General features: G+C 36.6%; 1 protein-coding gene across 3 annotated transcripts in view; it reads left to right on the forward strand.

Annotated features, from left to right (window-relative positions):
- The window catches only part of ascc3 (activating signal cointegrator 1 complex subunit 3), a 316,582-nt gene that overhangs the window by 97,294 nt on the left and 197,097 nt on the right, over window positions 1-22,191 (forward strand).

The following is a 22,191-nucleotide window of genomic DNA, read 5'->3' on the forward strand; positions in this document are numbered from 1 at the left end:
CGTTGCCCAGCAACAACTGCCTTGCACTTCATAAATGAGCCCTTATATGTTTCAATACTATTTTTTTATTTTTCTAATATACCCTTCAAATCAAGATTGCAATGCTTTAGTATTGGTAACTGTATATCTGTGAAAGCTGTAGTTTACAATTGGGTATTTGGAGCATGAAAGCAACATTACCACACCAGGGAGGTCATAACATTACAGTATAGAGTATTAATTGCAGAAGTGGATTTAAGGGTGCATTGAGACACTTTGCTTTCCTGACTTCATTTTTATGGTTCAGTGTTAATCCTCATTGTGATTAATTTCATCGTATTTATGGCTCCTGACTTTATTTTATGCATGACAGATATTATCATGCTGATGTTACTGTACCTGGCTAAATTGCTTAATATGCAAGGATCTGCTTTATGTGGCCTGGGACACAAGGGGCAGCTAAACACTCTTGAACACTCTTTTAAATTTGTTATAGCTTGTATTGTGACATTTAAGCTTGCAATGCAATCTTTGGGGCAGGTAGTCTTATTTATTTTGCAGGCTGTCAGACACAAGTCCCTGGGTAATCCATAAAACCTATTTATAGGCCAGCTACCCATCCAGCTCTTACAGTGGAAATTTTGGTTAGACATTTGTTCTGTTAGTGGCAGCCTTATATTATTGATTGTCTTACTAAAAAGGTCTGCCGGCTGATTAGGTGGATTCATACAGTTTGGTAAAATCAGCTGTGAGATATTGTAAGCATGATTCCATCTATGGTCACTGCCTTTAGAAAAAGATACATCAGAGTGAGTGAACAGAAGGGTATTCAAATGAATCTTCTATAGGTAGAGAATATCCAGCAACCTATCTTAATCCAGTTTTTAAATATTACTGTGTAATTTAGCTCTGTTGTAGTTATTTAGAAAGGGTTTTTAGCTATCCTTTTCAGAAACTGTCTTTGAAAGCATATTGGAAGTAATGTGTTGGATAATGTAAAAACAACGTGATATTAGAAGAGACCAATCAGTTCTATGATCAAATAAAGACACCGGCTCTCAGGGTAGGTGGTTTTATTAGTCTGTGAAACTTATTTACTTTCTTTTTAAATAAGGCTACATTGGTATATTATTATACTTCCTAGTGGTCATCATTTTGGTGGGGAAATGGTAAATCACAGACCCTAAAAAGGGCATTTTCTGGAAAATGGCCAGGTATTGATTGATCTGGGGCCCATTTAGCTATAAAATGGTGGAGTCATGGATAAATGTGTTAACATTTGCATATTTAGCATAATACATTTCCTTATGTGGCAGAATAGATATTAATACCTGTTTATAAGGATTTATTTTACAAGTTATTGCTTTTGTGCATTGTAAATATGTACATAATGAGAAATACCTGTACAACTGATAAATACACTGATGTTTTAGTTGTTAAGCTTTTTATCAACTTAAGGTATTAAACTAATCTGAAATAAACATGATGAAAAATATATCCAAGTTTTACAAATGAATCAAAATGTCTGTGCATGAAAATGCAGCTGTTTTTGTCTGTGTGCTATATGTGGATATGCATACATAATTGTTGTACCTCTTGATATATACTGTATTTAATCTGAATCTAGGAAGGAAATTTTCTAAGCATCTCACCTACAAGCTTCAGTGAACAAACTGTTCATTGGGGATTGCTGTTCAGGAAGGGAGTTAAAAAAGCTTAGAAAGCTGAATAGATTCTGGCATCCAAAAGATTACAGATGATTAATTGTAGCTGTGATGACAAAATAGAAGTGAATGGTAAGACAGAGACCATGATAAGAGTGTCAGGCAGGAATAAGGTGAGTAGTGCTGAGGATGGCAAGCTGCATCAGGACCTCTGAGTAATATGGATGACCGTGCTGATGGGTTTTGTCAGTTGATGGACTCTAATATTGAGTCGTGAGACTTCAAGTCCCTTTTGCAATCTGGTACTAATAAAATAAAATAATAGTTCTCAAAATTTAGCCTGCTAAATTGAAATAATTCTTTTTCAAGTTACCAGGGTCCAATAAATATATTCACTTCTTTCATACTTGATTTATTATATGTCCAGATTTTTTTTCCTCTTTAAGAATAAGTAATAGTAAAAAGAAAGTTGCACTACTGCATTTTTCAGAATGGCATCTAAACAGCATTCTAAGGTTAACACATGCACACATTCAGTTGAAGAAAATGGCCAAAATTGTTGGCACCCCAGAACTTTTTCCAGAAAGTCAAGTATTTCTCACAGAAAAGTATTGCAGTAACACATGTTTTGCTATACACATGTTTATTCCCTTTGTGTGTATTGGAACAGAACAAAAAATAGAGGGAAAAAAGGCAAATTGAACATAATGTAACACAAAACTCCAAAAATGGGCTGGACAAAATTATTGGCACCCTTAACTTAATATTTGGTTGCACACCCTTTGGAAAAAATAACTGAAATCAGTCGCTTTCTATAACCATCAATAAGCTTCTTACACCTCTCACCGGGAATTTTGGACCACTCTTCCTTTGCAAACTGCTCGAGGTCTCTCTTATTGGAAGGGCGATTTTTTTTCGTGCTTGCGCGACTTTTTCGTATGCCCACGCAACATTTTCGTACGCTTGTGCAAAAAATTCGGAAAGGTTCTACCGCTTTATGGGGTGCCAACAATTTTGGCCATGACTGTATACATTATAGTACTGTTACCACTATGTACATATCTAGCAAAAGAACACACTTTATGCTTTATCTGCTTAGCTAAAAAATCTGGATACTATTTAAGGCTTTAAATAAATGTGCATTTCCATTATTTGTTGTGTAAAAAAATATAACCCCCCTATACACAGACATATAAACACACACTTTGACACACACTATACCTTTTTTTTGGTAGACATTTTGGGATATGGTCTTTATTTTCAACCTTGGATTTGTTATGTAGTAACCAGGGATTGTCCTGGAATAATAAACCTTTCTTTTTTTTTTCTTGGTTTTATAAGTATGCTCTAAGCAATCAGTGTATAATGTTGGAAACATATTTGCCAATCTCATACTTGAGTACACATTTCATAGTTACATTGGGTTGAAAAAAGACCAGAGTCCATCAAGTTCAACTTTTCTAAGTGAACCCAGCACACACAAACCTATACTGACCTATCTATATACTCACATACATAAACCATATATACTAACATGAATACAAACTGTAGGTTTTAGTATCGCAATAGCCTTGGATATTATGCTTGTTCAAGAACTCATCCAGGCCCCTCTTAAAGGAGAAGGAAAATCAATTTGACATTTTACTGCCAATAGATTCGCCACATTAGTGCCACCTAGAATGCTCTATTTATTCTGCAAAAAGCTTTATACCTCATACCTAACTAAAGAGCCCTAGAAGCTTTTTCTGTTTGTTCAAGGTTGCAGCTGCCATTTTAGCTTGGCCTTCATAGCTTCCTGCTTTTAGTTTAGCCATTATAGCTCAGATTACACATTCCTAAGAGTGGGGGGAGTGAGTTTTATGAATTCTTATGAGAGGGGGGAGCAGGAAAAGGTTAGAGAGGAGAGAACTGCACAGACTCTGGCCCCGGGAATGATGGATTTTTCATAGAGAGAATGTCAGATACCTAAGAACATGTTTATAATAAAGGAGACAAGAAATCCTGTGTTTCTTTTGATAGAGGACTTAGTGCAGCTTTTCTGTGAATGCTTATGGCTGTATTTACATAGATCTTTCTGATCTAGCTTACTTAGTTTTTACCTTTCCTTCTCTTTTAAAGGCATTAACAGTCTGCCATCACAAAATCACTAGGAAGGTCATTTCACAACCTCACTGCCCTCACCATGAAAAGCAACCTATGCGGCTTCAAATGAAAATTCCATTGCTCTAATCTAAAGGGGGGGGGCTCTGGTGCGCTGATCGTTTTTATGGAAAAAAAAGAACATCCCCTATCTGCCTATAATCCTCTCTAAACTACTTGTAAAGAGTAATCATGCCCAAGTACATTAGAGGGGTTTATAGACAGATAGGGGACTTCACCTTAGTTTATGAAAATGTAAAAAAAAGAAACAGAAAAACAAAAAAAAACTGTTTGTAATTTATTTTCAATATGGTTTGGTGTTAGTGCCAAGCTGAGACATTGCATTGAGTGGAATCTAATGCATCATATTGAATGGACAAATGTTAATTTGCACTTCTACTTAAAAGGAAGGAATGAGAAACATTTTTTTCTGACTTCAACTTTATTTGTTTTTTTTTCTTAATGATCTGTAGCTAATGAATGCACATGATGGTTCTGAAAGAGAAAAAAAATACTGTTACAAGTCTTTTTATAGTGAGAATCAATTGACATTTGCTACATAGGTAATTTCTTTTTTCTGAACAAGTATGTTTAAAATTACTTCCAGGACTAATGAACTATATTTTTAGATATTTCTTCTTGCAGATGGAAATGTAGCTTTTGTAATTATTTGTTGTTTTTAATATTATCTCCACACACATTAAGGCCCAGTATCTCTTTTTCATATTCATTCTTGGCAGTTACTTTACCTTGTCGCCTCTACCTTGTATGTAGGAATTGAAGTAGTAAAGGTTGGTTGTTGCCATTAAAACTCACATAAATGAATGTACACATATGTATAAAATAATTGTGCTTGAGACACATCATTGATCTACTGTGTTATAAACAAATGTTGCATGTAAGCCCAACAGTGTCACCTACAGGGGAAGAAAATAGATTTCATCAGGAAAAACATGATAGCACATTTGCATGCAAATGTACTTTTAGGCATGGTTGCCAGTAACCTATTAATCATTACCGCTATCTTTCTATAGTATATAGATCACATGCAAAAATCTAATGTTCTGCAGTGGATCAGACAGGCTATTTCACAGTTTGAATTCACATAAAATGTACTGGTTAGTCACCAGTTAAGAGCTAAGAAACCTTGAGCATTTTCCAGTACAGCAAGAACTGTTTGTTAGCTGGAAAGCTGTTAAACTATTTGCGCAAAACACTACTTTCAGATAAAGCCATTTTTTTACTGAAAGCATATTTGATTAGCAGCCCTTCATGTCCAGTTTTGTCCTTGTTTTCTAGTTGTGTTTATGTATATGACCACGAAAAAGAAATGAAGCTGCGGTGTTTGCTTCACTGTCAGCATGAACCTGAAGGCATATATCGTGTTACATGAACTATATTCGTGTGAAACATCATTTTGGATGCACATGACACCATAAATAATACATATTAAACAAAGTATTGGTTAAAGGAGAAAGAAAGGTAAAAACTAAGTAAGCTTTATCAGAAAGGTCTATGTAAATACAGCCATAAGCACTCACAGAAACGCTGTACTGACTTCTCTGAAAAAAGATTAGTTGTGTCTGTTTTCCTCTGCCTCTACTCAGCTCTCTGCTCTATCCTGCTCCCCCCTCCTTCAAGAATGCTAAGAACTCACCCCCCCCCCCCCCTTAGGAATGTGAATCTGAGCCAATCAGCAGGAAGCTGACTCATAGTCTTACTAACTGAGCATGTACACTGGTCTTGCTTTTGGTGCAGGAGTGAGGCATTATGGGAACTTTCTCTACACAGCTCAGCATTTTTTCTTCCTGTTTGGCTTCTGATTAGCTGAACGGGAGAAATATGGGGACATTATTGAGGCAATATATCAGTTGAAGTTCTTGTGATTGAGACAATGTATAGCACTAGAATACCTAATACGAAAGCAGCCAGTATTGAGATAACCCAGCTATATTCCCAGCAGTATCCAGAAAATAAGGCTTCTCCCTAAAATCCTCCTTTGCTGCTATTTAAAATGTTTCTTTGTATCCACTTAATTTGGCAGCCTTAGGGGAAGGAGAATCTGAATTGGAGCATGCACAGTATTTCTTCCAGCACCTTTATATCTGTGTTGCAGCCATACAGACACAAGCTATATGCCACTGCATGTGTTCCATAGGCCACACTTTGTGGGTAAACTCTCCATCATAATCTATTTTTTTATACAACGTCATCCAGACTAAGAACCTATACAACTGCACATTTTTACCCCATTGAATTCTCAAAAATATGACACTAATGTCATTTAGTTTAAAACTCTTGATGTTTGAATTCCTTTTTTGTGAGCACCAACTGTCTTTCAATCGAAAATACATTTAGCTTTTCTTATAGCTAACAGTAGACAAATCCATGTTTCTGGAAGACAGAATTGCTGTCTAAGTAATTGAAGTTATGATGGTACTCGGTTCAATAACTTTCCCCATCCAAGCAGCCATTTAAGGCTAGATTAGAAAACAGCAGGAATTCTGTCTTTCTGCATTAAACTACCTAAAACTTATTAGCAAAGATAATTAAACATTACTTTGTTAAAACATTTACTCTTGAAGTAGCCAAACTAATTAGTTAAATTACAGTAATTGTTTTCTTCAAAAAATATTGAAAATAAAACAAACACAGATATTTTAATGCACCTAGTGCTGAAATGAAAATCATAAACCACTTACACATTTAAAATAAAAGGTTAAAAGTTTTTAAGAGTTGTGTATAACTTGGGCAAACATTTGTCTTGGTCTGCTAATCACCTGTAACCAATCAGCAGTTAGATTTCCCTAGTCTAGTGAAGTAAGTCTAATGAAAGCAAACATGTTAGGTTGTTATTTTGCCCATATTGCATCTCCAAGGTACATTGCTTTAGCTGTTCTTGCACTAAAGTTAAAGATATGGATAGTGATAACATATCTTTAAATTTGTAATGAAAGTCTTGCTCATATCTTAACTACAACAGAACAGAAAAAAGCAAGAGGGTGGTTTACAGTTTGTTGCCAAAGGGTGGAAATCATAATTACTGCTTAGTAAAACATTGACACCTTAATTTCTAAGCTGGAATGATTCTTTTGGCATCGGAGAGTAAGGAAGCAAATATTCAAATGGGAAAAAGTTTTCTGCACTGTTTTTTTTGCTAAACACTACTATTCCAAAGAACAGAATGGTGCCTGCTCAAAGCAGTCAAGCAGATTCTGACTAATGCACACAGGTATCATGAAATGTATAAATTCAATAAAAACTTTTGTCACATTTAATAAAAATATTCCTGACGTTAAAAAAGTTTTGATAGGTTAGACATACTGTAGATTAAACTATTGGGAATCTTTCTGAATTCCTCAGTTTGATCTATAATGAATTAGCCCTTTAGTGTTGGTGAGTACTATATGATAGTACCTATATGTTTCTTTGCCTTCTTGTATGGTGTCAAGTAAATTAATATAGTACAGGTATGGGACCTGTTATCCAGAATGCTCGGGACCTGGGGTTTTCCGTATAAGGGATCTTTTTCCGTAATTTGGATTTCCTTAACTTAAGTCTGCTACACATCATTTAAATATTGAATAAACCCAATAGGCTTGTTTTGCCTCCAATAAGGATTCATTATATCTTAGTTGGAATCAAGTACAAGGTACTGTTTTATTATTACAGACGAAAAGGAAATCATTTTTAAAAATTAGAAATATTTGCTTATAATGGAGTCTATGGGAGGTGGCCTTTCTGTAGTTCTGAACTTTCTGCATAATGGGTTTCCAGATAATGGATCCTATACCTGTATTTTGTTAAAGCCTACGTGAGGCCTAAAATAAAGAAATGATCATACTAAGCTACTTTCAAGTATGTATTAATTACGACTTAACATGAGTTTCGCAGCTGTTTGTAATAATAACTAGTACTGAAAGCCTCATATGTCTGCCCCTTGATATTCTCTCCCCTAGCAGTAGCCAGCTAACAGACCTGTGAAGAAGTATGCAAGGTATTATTAGAAATGGAGTATTGGCTGGATGAGAACTGACTTCTGCTAAATGGTTTCAAGAGAGAGAACCAGCAGTAAAGAAAGGGACAATAAAATACTGCTTTCAGTTGTAAAAGTATTTATAAATAAATGTAAAACAAGTGAAATGGTTTAAATAACAAGCACTGGAAAGTTGCTTAAAATTTCATTTTCTTTCACTGGGCATTTCCCCCTACAGTCTATATTAAACACTGCTGCGAGAATTCTCCTCCTCTCATCCAGGAGAGTTCAGGCCCTTCCCCTGCTAAAGTCTTTATCATGGCTTCCTATTAAACAAGGAATATCTTACAAACTCCTTCTCTTAATCTTCAAAGCCCTCCATTCCTCTGCTCCTCACTACATCTCTTCCCTTGTGTCTCCGTACGTTTCCTGGCCGACTCCTTTATTCCTTGCAGAGCAACCACTGTGACCTATAGCACTTACAGGTATATTTGCCTAATTGTGTCTGTAAGTTACCCTCCCATATAGATTGTAAGCTCTATGGGGCAGGGACCGCCATCCTCTTGTTCTTTTGACTCTTATTGCAACTGTATCTTTTATTTATTTGTCTTTATTGTAATACGTTGTATGTATCTATTATCTTAAAGGAACAGTAGCATCAAAAAATTAAAGTGTTTTAAAGTAATTAAAATATAATGTGCTGTTGCTCTGCAAAAAACTGGTGTTTTTGCTACAGAAAAGCTACTATATAAATAAGCTGCTGTGTAGCAAGGGGGCAGCCATTCAAGCTGGAAAAAAAGGAGAAAAGGCACAGGTTACATAGCAGATAACTAGTAGATAAGCCCCATATAATGGGGATTAATCTGTTATCTGCTATGTAACCTGTGCCTTTTCTCCTTTGAATGGCTGCCCCCATGGCTACACAGCAGCTTACTTATATAAACTATAGTAGTCTTTCTGAGGCAAACACACCAGTTGTAGCAATGCAGGGCAGCATTACATTATATTGTAATTACTTTTATACACTTTCATTTTTTGGTGTTACCGTTCCTTTAATAACCCCCTGTTTATATTAATGTATTCTACTGTACAGTAGGGCTTTATAAATAAAGATATACATATACATTTTAGGGGGGGTACAACCCCTTTAAAAATAATTAGAAGTTGTTCTGACATGTATCAAAATATCTTTATTATTGACTTTAAAGGGGTGGTTAACCTTTAAGTTAACTTTTAGTATGTTATAGAATGGCCAATTCTAAGCTTTTTTCATTTGGTCTTATTGTTTATGTTTATTTAATTATTTGCTGCCTTTTGCTAACTCTTTGCAGCTTTGAAATTGGGGAAAGTGACCCCAGCAGCCCAAAAAAATATTGCTCTGTGAAGTTACTTTTTATTATTATTGTAATTTTTTTTTTTTCTGTTCGGGTCTTCTCCTATTAATATGCCAATCTTTTATTTAAACCACTCTCTGGTTGCTAAGGTAATTTTGATCCTAGCAACCAGATAACTACTGATATTTAAAACTAGATTACTGCTAAACAAAAAGTAAAATAACAAAAAAAACTACAAATAATGAAGACCAATTGCAAATTGTCTCAAAATATTACTACATGAAACTAAAAGTAAACCCAGTCAATCAAGCAAATATTTTCTTTTTTTTTCTTTTGGGCAATAATGAACATATCTATGTGTTTTACCATTTTAATTTAATGACAGCTTTTTTAATTGTACCAATTCAATTGATATAAACATGGTGAATGAGATCAAGAGATCAATAAATCATAAATATGGCACATGATTATTCCAAACGTCTTTATTTAGCAAATAATAACACTGTACAGGTATGGGACCTGTTATCCAGAATGCTCGGGACCTGGGGTTTTCCGGATAAGGAATCTTTCCGTAAATTGGATCTCCATAACTTAAGTCTGCTAAAAATCATTTAAATATTGAATAAACCCAATAGGCTTGTTTTGCCTGCAATAAGGATTAATTATATCTTAGTTGGGATCAAGTACAAGATACTGTTTTATTATCACAGAGAAAAAGGAAATAATTTTAAAAAATTAGAGGTGTTTGTTTATTATGGAGTCTATGGAAGATTGCCTTTTTGTACGTAGGCCAGCAAATAGTATTTTCAGATTGTTTGCTGCATGCTTTGGCTGAAGTTGAGTAAAGTGAGACATCACAGCAATACAGTTTCTTTGTGACATTAGCAGTGGATGATTTTACAGATGAATTTAAGTTCCATGTTCAAGATCTAAAAAGAAATCTGATTTGGTTTTTGCCAACAGAAATTATGAACCAACCTTCCCCCCCCCCCTCCCCCTGTTGCCTCTGCAAAAATGTCATAGGTGAAGGATATAATTGTCTTGGTTTGGTTCTAATGGAATTGTTTGAAAGCCATAAAAATAGTACATGCTTAGCTATTGTGCAACACACAGTGTATTAGGGATAAGTAATATGAATAGGGATGCATGTATCCTATTAAATGTATTGATTTTATTCACCATAGGCATAGGGTAGCTGAGCAGTCCCTTTTAGGCATCCATAACTACATCCATTTCTATAAGCTGATGGCAACCTAAAAACTGTTGCTCTAAGTCCTCTGTCTGTTCATCTGTAATTTACTTGCTCACAAAAGGTCCTATAAATCCAAAAGCATAAAAAAGCAGTCTTTATTGTTAATGCAAATATAGCATTATGATAGACACTTTGCCCAGAGTGCAATTTAAAGGTACTCACACGTCCAATTATTTTTGATTTAGCTGTAAAATATTCTGAATAACATCTGCTCCTGCTGAGTATTTGTCTGTGGAATGATTTTTTTTTTCCAGAACAAAGATTTAAAATAAAAGGTATATTGTTGCTATGTTTTATCACTGCTGGACCAGTAACTGGCAATCTTGCATTTTTGCTAGTATGCTTGAGTCATGATATATATATGATGATGTCAGTGCCTTTTTGGCTGTATGTTCAAACATGCAAATCTGTTCTATTTCCAGCGCTGTCTCCATATTCAAATCCCACCAATGATGTCTTTTTTAAAGGAGAACTACACCTTCTTCAGGTTGAAAAGCCCCATGAACTGGCCTGCCTCGACCTCCCCACCTCTCCCTTATCGCATAGTCTGTAACTTAAAAAACTGACCCTATAGAAAACCCCAACCTAAAAGAACAGAGCAGTGCAGCAGCGTACCTGGGTGCCATCTTCCGTTCAATCAAAGATATGTTGGGTCTCTCCGCCGATACGCACCCTGCCTGAGCATGCACAGTTGAAGCTGATTTCCTGCTGGCCCCAACTGTGCATGTTTAAGCAGGTTCTGCATCAGCAGAGAGATCCAAGTATGTTCAATTGAACGGAAGATGGCGCCCAAGTACGCTGTTGTGCTGCTCTGCTCAGCAGGGGGGTCGAGGCAGGCCAGTTAAGAGGGCTTTTTGCCCCGGGGGGGGGGGGTTAGTTCAGCCCTTATGGCACAAGGCCCCCAGATGCTAAATGCCAATAGATTATAAAAAAATATTTTAAATGAGCTGCCTGATTTTTTTTTAAAAATGCATCATTGTTTGAACATACATTTTTTGTTTCCTTTTTGGTAGAATGCTTGAGTTATGCTATTATATAGGATGATATTAGCACATTTTGGGAAAGAAGGTACATGTTTTCTTGGTTTGTAGTGCTTTGTTTCTCTGGTGTCTCCAGGAGACCTACTGGGCTAAGTACCCTGTCTACAGGAAGATTGTCCCATAGGTCTCCAGGGAATCCAACGGTCAGTGGGAGTGATAATTGGGACAGGATTGCCTGTACCCTGAAAGGTTAGCACCATATGCTGAATTGTACTCGCTGAGGCAATTTTCACCTCTAATAAGAAGACTGGACCACCAAGTACTTGCCTGCCCCCCTTGAAGGAGCAGAACTCTGGCTGGGGAGATGTTTGGTAGAGCTGTGGGTATTCTCCTGTAGGTATACTCCTATACCTGATGCTGTGCTATGTGGGCCATTTTTGAGCAGGCACAGCATCCAGGTGATTTTACCCTCTAAAACTTCTCCATCAAACACAGGGCAGTAGGTGGGGGGGGTGAACCAAAGCAGCTCCAATAGCAGCAGCGCAGTTTACTTATTTTGTTTGCATCAAGTGTCACTCAAAGCTAAGTGGCCAAACTGAATCCCTCTGCAGATCCTGCTTGAGGTTTGCAACCAGCACCCCCAAGTGACCCTATTGATCTAGGAGTTCAGCCCGAACAATCTCCTATGAAGCGGTTTTCCTAGGGCTCTGCAGCTGATTTCACTGAGCCTCTCATTTTGGTCCAGCAATCACAATTGCTGGCTTCGCTTCAGAACACTCTTTCCTAGCAGATTCCGTTGCTGGAATCACCGCAGTCTGTCTATAAGCCATGTCAAAATTGCACAACATCCCTCTAGTCTAGAAAACTGCAAACGCTTGTCTCCCAAGAGGAGAAAAACTTTCTTCCCTTTCATCTATAGTTTCTAACTTATCTGAAGTTTCACACTTAGAGGGCAAAATATATTCCTCTAGCTCACATTTGGGAGACCAAGAGGATGATACCAGAGACAAAGATACACATCATGATATGTAAGGTATTATTAAGGTAGTACATGAGCTTTTAAGATCAACTCTCCTTCAGACCAGGTATAAGCTAAAGGTCTGTTTAAATTGCAATGCAAATCAGCTACCTTTTTTCATCACGCAAACATTCTTTGGTTATTCAGGAAGAATGGAACACCCCAGAAATGGAAGTTTTAAGCCAACTGAAGTAGATGCCTTAGTTCTGCATCTATCCAAAACTACCACTCTAGATGCTGCAGCTTTTAAACATTCTACTGATAAACATCTTGAAGGGTTCTTGAAGTCCATATTCACTGTTTTGGGATCAGCGCTTTGGCCATCCCTTTCTTTTGTATGGGTCAGCAAAGCAGTAGAAATTGGTCCGAATCATCATTGGAATCCACACTGCCTTTTTTTTTTTTTTGCTAAAGCCAACGCCTATCAATGTGAAGTAGTTCGGGACAGATTACTGGGCACACCTCAGCCCTGGCGGTGGCAGCAGCATGATAACACTGTGGTTCAGAATTTGGTCAGCGAACCAAAGCTTTAAGAAATCTTTGAATGCACTTTCCTTCAAGGGTCTTTATTTTTTCAGTTAGGACTAGAGCAGATAATTTCTCAGGCCACGGGGTGGAAGAGTACAATCTTCATGAAAAAATTATATATCCACAGCACACAATTTGAGGGCTAATTTAAACATAGAAATTAGTTTAAAAATACAGGTGCCTGTCTGGAAAAAGCAATACAGGTTCCCCCACACAAACTGCTCACCGCTCAAATCCTTTGGTCCAGGTGCAACCTGCCCCGGACCCTGCGCTTAGGTGAAAAAACTCACGGCCAGGGATAACTCACTTCCAAATAAGAAAGCATTATGCTTACCAGAGAGTCCTGTTGACCCGGGTGCTCCTGCCCCGAGTCCGTAGCCAGGGGACAAATCTCGTCACAAAACTTCACACATTGGCAGTGCACTCCAGGTCAGCATAAAAAAGCCACAACAGGTGATATTAAAATCGATCAACCTTTATTTGCACATCTAAAAAACACAGCTTTTCGTGACAGCGCACTTCCTCAGAGACCTCCGTACAATCTTCCCCAAGTCCCATGTCTTGTCCAGCAACAGTATTTCGGAAGGGGAACAGTTTTTCGTAGTCAAAGCAACAGAACATCAAAACAAATTTGGCCAGCGACTTAGCCTGTATTTTAGATTTCAGCCCCCTTATGTGATTGAGTTTGATACCCCTGGTATAGATGTTGGTATATATCCAAATATGGGTGTTCAAACGCTCAGCCTTACTGCTCACAAACATGATGCATCAATCCCCAATGGCTCACTGCCTGGCCCTTTGGTATATTACAAAGTAAGAGGAGAGCACCTTCACGCAGATTAATTTATAACATGGCCTTGAATGGGACTAATATAAATTTTACATATGTGTGATCCTTGCAAGATAATTATAACAGATCGGTAGATAATAATAACAACAACAAAATGTGATGGGATGCATACTGTATTTATATTGGTAATATAATTCTATATCTTATAAAAATAAAAAAAACATTTTTTTTACTATTATTATTTTAACTTTTTTAAGACAATAGGTAAAAAGTATACTTGGCACAGGCCCTATTCGTTGATGAACAAGGGGGTATACTCCTCATTAATTATTAATCATAATAATGAATATAGATTTTTTAACCTGCAATGGACATTTTTTATTTGAGATAGAACTGCAATGTTCTTTGCTTTTGGGGCCTTTCTTTGCAACCATGTATTCCCAATCAGCTGCATGGTGTCAAATTATCTTTATATGTGAAGTCTTTCCAATTAATTTTTACATTCTGGATGTGTAATTGAAACCTGTCATCCTTGAACTGAATATAATTAACCCGATTTGTGTCTAAACGCTCAGTGCTTTACAATAACACATATATGCTTCATGTGTTATGCCAATCATATTTTTCTGTTTAAAATCAAAATATTAAATGCAAAGGGAAAAAGAGCAGAAACCAAATTGTAAGGTTAAATTCTTGCAGGTGAAACCAAGTTGATCTTAACATCTCTAGAGACTGACACTTTTGCAAAGTTGTCACATTTGATTAAAGAATTTGTTGCCAACAATCAGAGTTGACATTGTTGTATCAGAGGTTAGTATAAGCATAATTAGTGAAGTGATTAACGACAAAAGAAATGCTGTGTAATGTTGAGGGATCAATTTTCCATTTAAAACACTTGCACCATTATTTAAACTTACATGTGGTTTAGTTAATTATCTATTTTACAATATTGAAAAGCTGCATTTCTCAAGGCGCGCAAGCTGTTCTGTCCCATCTGCAGTCCAGCTAATAAAATGTGATTTGCACTGACTCCAAACAGACTGTTTTTACCCTAGAAAAATCTACAGAGCAGGTGTTCTTATGATATTACTTTGCGGAACAGTTAATATGACCCCATTCTTGAAATTGCTTCTCTCAATTGGTTTCTCCTTGGAGTGTATGCAACTGTTGTGTGCATAAAACAGTATGCTCTTAGGAAGAGCCTTGTACATACTGTAAACATTATTATGTTATGTAAGCTTTCATATTAAGTTTTAAGTGACTCTGAAAAAGAAGATATACAACAGCTATAAAAAAAAAAAACCTGCTACATTCTATGGGGATTTTTTTTCAAGTTGATTATTAAGCAGGCTTTAATGGTGCATTATATCTCAATGTGGTGCAGCATGCTGGAGAGGAAGGCCATATACATTGAGGTTGCACTCCACTGAACACCATTTTAGCCCGCTTTATCCGTAGGGAGCCTATAAAAAGTATTTAGCTATATGGGAGTTATGTTTTTTCACAGTTATCTCAAATATACTTTGTTTTTATTTTTTTTAAAAAAAGACCAGCAAAAATTCTCTTTTCTATTGGATTAAGATCAGGACTTTGACTTGACCATTCCAGGACATTAAAATTGTAGTTTTTTAACTATTTGTGTGCGACTTTATGCTTGGGTCATTGTTTTGCCTTCTACCACGGCTCAGGTTTCTAGCAGACTGCATTAGGTTTTCATTAAGAATTTCACTTTATTTTGCTGTATTCATGTCACCCTCACAAGTCTTCCAGGACCTGATGTAGAGAAGTATTCCTGTAGCATGATGCTGCCACAACCATGCTTCATGATGGGAGTCATTTGGCTTATCCCAAACCTGGCATTCAGTCTGATGACCAAAAAGCTCAAATCGGGCCATAGAACTTTCATCCAGTTGACTTCAGATTCTCCCCCATGCCTTCTTGTAAAGTATGTGTGATGTCATGTGAGTTTTAGTTAACAAATACTTTCTTCTTTGCCACTGTGACTGATAAAGCACCTAGGCAATAGTTTTTTTTATGCAGTTTCTCTTTAAACTTAGCCACTGAGGCCTGCATCTGCTTCAGAGTTGTCATAGGTCTCTTGGTGGCCTCCCAGACTAGCCTTCTTTAGAGAACATGGTCACTAATTTTTGTTGGATCACATTTTCTTGACAGATATTTAGCTGTGTCATACATATTTCTTAAAGAAACAGTAACACTAAAAATCACTTTGACTTAAGAATCTGTTTCTGTTGATCAATGTCCAAAAACACTAAATTAAATAAACTGTGACTGTGTGTTCTGGCAATACACCCCTGGAAGTTTCCATGGTTTAAATATTATTTTTTTTATAGGCACTGTATATACAACCCTCCCTCCCCTCATATCTGTGCACATCTTTGGTGCCGCCAATTTTCCCAGCACTTATCATATAAGTATAGGTGCAATATAGGCAATATACATTGTGCATACAAAGACTGCTCCCTCAATTATTATTTTCAAGTTAACTTGAAATATTTGTTGCCAGAAATTGCAAGCTGCATTTAGCCTAAGTAAAAAAAAAAAATCAGAATATAATGGCTTTTTAAAATTCAAAAGTACCAAATGATTTGTGATTATAATTATATGATAATCTAATTAATATTAGATTTAAATGGTATCAGTACTGAGATTAACTGTCCCCCTGCATAGTTCACGCCTCAGATTCAGGCTGTAATCCCCCCTGTATTGTTTAAACATGTAATTCTCTGTACTGTTCACACCTTTTAATCCCTGCATTGTTCACCCCCTGCAGTGTTCACACCTCAGGCTCAGGGCAGGTAGATTATGGCACACACGAGCAGCATAGGGCAGGCAGAGTATGACACATACAGGCAGCATAGGGTAGGCACTGTTATCAGTCACAGTGGCACACATGGGCAGCATAGGGCAGGCAGAGTATGGCACATACAGGCAGCATAGGGTAGGCACTGTTATCAGTCACAGTTGCACACACAGGCAGCATCAAGGTAGGCAGAGTACTGCCTGTGTGTGCCATACTGTGCCTGCCCTATGCTGCCTGTGTGCCATACTGTGCCTTCCCTATACTGCCTGGGGGAGGTGAACCTGGCAGTGGTTTGCTCTGGGAGTTTGTTAGCAGTTGAAAATAGCCATTAAAGGGTCCCTAAGGTGTATAATTATGTGCTGGGGGTTGCCTTGCTATCCACAAGGAAAAAGGAGGCATATAGATTTAAGGGTTTGTCTTAATATGACCTAATATAATTCTTCCACATATGAGTGATGGTTGATATCCCCACAGTAAGCACCAAGCATTTGGGTTATTGCTGCGCTACACCATAAATGTGGGTATGGTCTTAAAAGCTCTTGTCATAACACGTGTGGTTTGAAGTGGATGCAGTATAAAAAGTATGAGTGGTCAGAACTGGCTTCCATTAGTGGCCCTCCACTTTGTATCTTTGTATGCTAGAGCAATTCTGGCCCTCGGCACCACAGAAGTTTGACAACACTGCACTACACAATAAAATATTTCTAAATACATACTGGTGGCCAGGGTAAGTAAGAGAGGCATTTCAGTCTCAATCAGCAGCTAACAGCAGAGAATAACAGTCAAGAAGCCACCTGCATTAATACAGCAATGATAATTACTAAGCAAATGCAGTCAATGTACTTTATAGCGATTTAAGAGATCGAAGTTGAACATCCATTACATTTGATCCTGAACTGCAACATGGTTGAAATAAATGAACCTCTGGTGAGTAAACATTTTTTGCAGCCCAGTGGATCTGTCATTAGTCAGACAAATGCATGCACTTGTGAATCTTTGCTTGATACTGTCAAATGTCCTTTACTACAGTGACTTTAGAATGAAACATTTTAAAGCTGGGATGCACTTAATGTGCTTGAGATCAGATGTTAAAGAGCACTACATTGAAATGCTATGGTTGTATTTGTCTAATGGATATATTAAGAGGGCTAGTGTAATTATTCCCTTAATCTCCCCCAGCTTCTGAAAAGGTATTACTGATTTTGTAGTTTTAGCACTGAATTCAGCACTGTTTTTAGTTTCTATAGCCATAAATTTTCTTATCACCCCTGCAGTCATGCTGCGGTTGTTATAAATCCTTTTTAACAAATCTGAAATAAACTAGTGACTTGTAGTCTGATGGCAGACCAAACTGGATAACATTTTTGTATTTACAGTACTGTTTACATGGCACTATGAAGGTCTCACCTGTATAAAATAATAGCTAGATGGGAAATATTATTGCACTGTTGAACCCTATGCTGAATGTTGTAGCTTGTCATACATACAGTTAAATCCCAAAACATTTGTGAATTAATTTTAATTAAAATACATACATCTAAGGATAGGAAACCAAGCAAATAGATCACTATTTGTAGATTGTTCTTTATGTGCATGCTGGTTTATCAATGAAACACTATGTTTTTTTCTTGTATGGTGATTCAGTGCATCCCTAGTATGAATAAATACAAATTTTTACTGCTGCAAAACAGTTCTTCTCTCTCTACATCATTTGAAATCCTGGCAAGGGAGGAGGAACTAAAACATTAATGTTATTATAACAACTTCTCCACAGTTTACAGACAGCATGCAGAAACTACAAAACCCACAATGCATTGCCATCTAAGGATAGGAAGCCAAGCAAATAGATCACTATTTGTAGATTGTTATTTATGTGCATGCTGGTTTATCAATGCAATCCTTTGGTTTTTTCTTGTATGGTGAAAGAAGAAATTAACAGTATTCATATTGTTCCCTTTGGGCCCTACGATGGTCACATATGTATCTCTTATTGTCTTTCTTTCTTGAGGAATGGCCCACTGTTAACATAGAAATGATGCTCTAACTGTACATTTTTATTGGTGCTTCTGGTATATGAATGAATTAAAAAAAAAATATATTAATTTTATGATAAACTGTGTTGTTTGTAGGTGTAGCTGGCATATGAATGATCTACCCCCCCTCCCTTTTTTTTCTTATAAATATATATGAAGCCCAGTAACTTTGTATATATAAGGCTAATGCCACATTTAGCATATGGTGTATATTTTCGGCATGTCGGAAAAAGCTTGCCGAAAATAGCGCCATACACTCCTACCTGTGCCTGCACCCTAATGAATGGAATACGCTCGGGTGCAGGCACATGTAGCTTATATCCACCGAAAATATGAAGTCTCACGTTTTTTGTCAAATATCAGCTACATGTGCCTGCACCCGAGTGTATTCCATTCTTTTTGGTGCAGGTACAAGGTAGTCTAAATTTACAGTAGCGGGGCGTATTCTCTGCAATCGTTTTTTGGCTTGCCGAGAATATGCCCGTGTGGCATTAGCCTAAGCTCCTGGAGTTAGCGGCCCAGTAATGTAAATGCATATTGGTATGGTGTGGACTGGTCATGCATGTGTTTGGCATCTTTTAGTCTTCCTCTGAAGTGGCAGTATATTACTGAATCATTAGGGAATAAGCACATGAAGTAATTAGGAGATATGCATATAATTATATACTTAAATAATACATGCATTAAACATTTTCAAAAGAACTGCTAGCATTGATTTAGTAAACTAAATATGCATTTATTTAAATATCTCACAAATGTGTAATTATTAGCCAAAACTATTTAAAGGAAATATATTTTCATTTAAATATGTACATTTTAGATGGTAATGTTTCTAATTACAGCAAGTAAAATACATATTTATTTGTTTCTTCTAAACGATTTAATACTTCCAAATGTAACCTTCAGCAACATTTAAAATGTAAATGTTTCTCTTCTGCACTATTCCCTATGGGAAGGATAAACCTGTAGCAAATCCTAATAATAATTCTAAGTGAATCTAGAATGGGGGAAGTTACATGGGCTGAGAGAAATTTAGGTTGACAGAAAAAATATTTATAGTTAACCCGTTTTTATTCAGCCATGCCCTCAGACGTCTGCTGGATTGAAATGCTTTGCATGAGTTGCATTTCATTAAGTATATGTGACACATTATTTTTCAGCCATTCTGAAACAACAATATAGTGGCAGACAAACTAGCTTGTTGGTTTAGTTAGTTTATTTAAGGATTCATGTTGGTAGACAGAATAAGATTTTATTATTATCATTATGGCACAATGCACAATATTTTTAGAATTCTGTTAACATAACAGTACTTAAATCTATGTTTCCATTTAGTAAAAATTATGTGGGAAGTGTTTTAATCCTACCTGCTTAACACAGAAACCCTTCATATACCACTAATCTGTTCCTTCAAAAAGTATGAATTAGGGATGCACTGAATCCAATATTTTGGCATTCGCCCAAACCCCAAATCCTTTGGAAAAGATTTGGCCGAATGCCAAACCGAATTCGAATCCTAATTTGCATATGCAAGCATTTTAGTTTTTAGTCTATATGACAAAAAGTTACATGATTATAAGAATTCAGATTCTGTTTGGCCCGAGGCATGGATTCGGCTGAATCCAAATCCTGCTGAAAAGGTCCAATGCTGGATTCAGTGCATCCCTAGTATGAATAAATACAATTTTTTACTGCTGCAAACATTAATGTTATTATAACAACTTTTCCACAGTTTACAGACAGCATGCAGAAACTACAAAACCCACGATGCATTGCCCTGTGATGCTCCTGTCTTTATTGACATCATTTGCAGGGAATTGTGGAATTTGGAGGCTGAGGGCAGACCAAGGACAGTCAACTTCTATTACATTTTATTTGAGTCTTAAAGTAGTCAGCCAGATTGGTACAAGAATAGGAGGCCAGGTTTAGATATATTATTACATAATATATCTAATTATATACATTAAAAATCATGAAAAGGCTGCATATTTGTTTTAATTGATGTAAATTGCAAAGTTGCTTGAAATTATATTTACTTTTCAAAAAGCTTAAGTTGTGTTTGGGTGGAGTTCCTCTTTAAGGATACCAGTAATACTAAATGCAGCCCCAATATGCACCATTCCATGTAATAGTAACCAACGCAGAGCAACTCATGGTGGTTGCTATTTATGTTATTGAAAAGGAAGACAGGTAGCAGGTATTTGTGCAGTGGTGCTTAAAGGGGCAGTATAACCCCTTTTCAGCTTGAATTCAGTTGGGCTAAACATACTTTTTGCCTAGTGTTTTAGTCACTAAAATGTGTGGTTTTTGTTATTTCTTGAGCTAAACATAACAAACAGGGAAATTTAAGGATTTTTTTGTACCTTGCAAGGCAGATGGATCACTAGTATACAACACTCCTACCGGTTTTGTTTTGTTAGCAGGAAAAAACAATGTTTCCCCAAACCATTCTCATGGAATCCATGTTAAAAAGGGGGTATACTTTAACTTTAAAGGGGCAATATACATCTTTGGTTGACATGGGCCTCATTGCTGCCTTTTCCAATAAACCATAACCTTCCTCTATAGCTACATGCCTTGGGTTAAAATATAAGTAGCGAAACTATCAATGATCAAACTGAAGGTTTAAAGGACAGCAACACATACAGTAGCAGTATGTACTGTACATGAGTTGAGGATGGAACACTGAACACTTGTAGAGGAGGTAAGATAGAGATAAGATGGTTATGCTTACAATAAGGTATAGAGAGCAGGTTGCATTAATAAAATTTCTCTGCACGGAAGGAATGTGTCAGCAGCAACAACAGCATTCTAGAAGATGAATTAGAGCCTAGTTGTTAGGCACCTTGAAAAACTGTAAAATGCTTTTCTAAATATATTCCATTACAGCTTACTAATTAGTGCATTATTGAAATACAGCTGCTAATTTCTGTGGTTCATTTCAAACTAAAAAAGGTTGCTTCTGTAATATTTAGGCATAGTTACATGTATAAATTATCGTCTAAGTATTTGTTGATGCTTAGAGCTATGTTAGCTTACTAAACTGTTAAATCATTTCACATTTAAATACATAAACTAATGTTTATTATTTCTGTTGTTTTTGGTACACAAATACGCCTATTTTTATCTTAAATCTGTATTGTTGATTCGACATATTTTTTTTTTCAAGTTTACAAATATTGAATTGAGCTTGAATAGACAATTCAAATATACATTTGTAATGTAGTGCCAAATCTTGTGATGTCATATGTATTTATGAATATGAAAAAGACAAAGACAACTCCCCCTTATAAAAGGCACTGCCATTGTGCAACTGCAGTAACCCATACCAACCAGGTAGCATTTACTGGTCGCCTGTTCTAAAGCAAACATCTCAATGGTTGCTTAGGGTTACTGCACCTGCAGAAGCTTAGTGGGTCTCAGTTCTAAATTATCCAGTTTTGCTCTGTCTTTCACATTCAGATTTTAATACAGTGCTTAGATTGTTAGTCCTATCTCAATATTCTTGCACCTATTATTTTTCTTCTTATTCATGTATTATCCATGATTACTTGTTTGTATGGCAATTTTCTGGTTGTGCCTAGTTTGGTGCCCAAGGCTCATAGAGCCCTGTAAGTACTGGGCTCCCTTTAAGTGTGTGACTTTAGGCACTCAGTGTTGCCGTGTTTACTACCTCT

Source organism: Xenopus tropicalis, chromosome 5, assembly GCF_000004195.4.
Source record: "Xenopus tropicalis strain Nigerian chromosome 5, UCB_Xtro_10.0, whole genome shotgun sequence".
Classification (NCBI taxonomy): Eukaryota; Metazoa; Chordata; class Amphibia; order Anura; family Pipidae; genus Xenopus; species Xenopus tropicalis.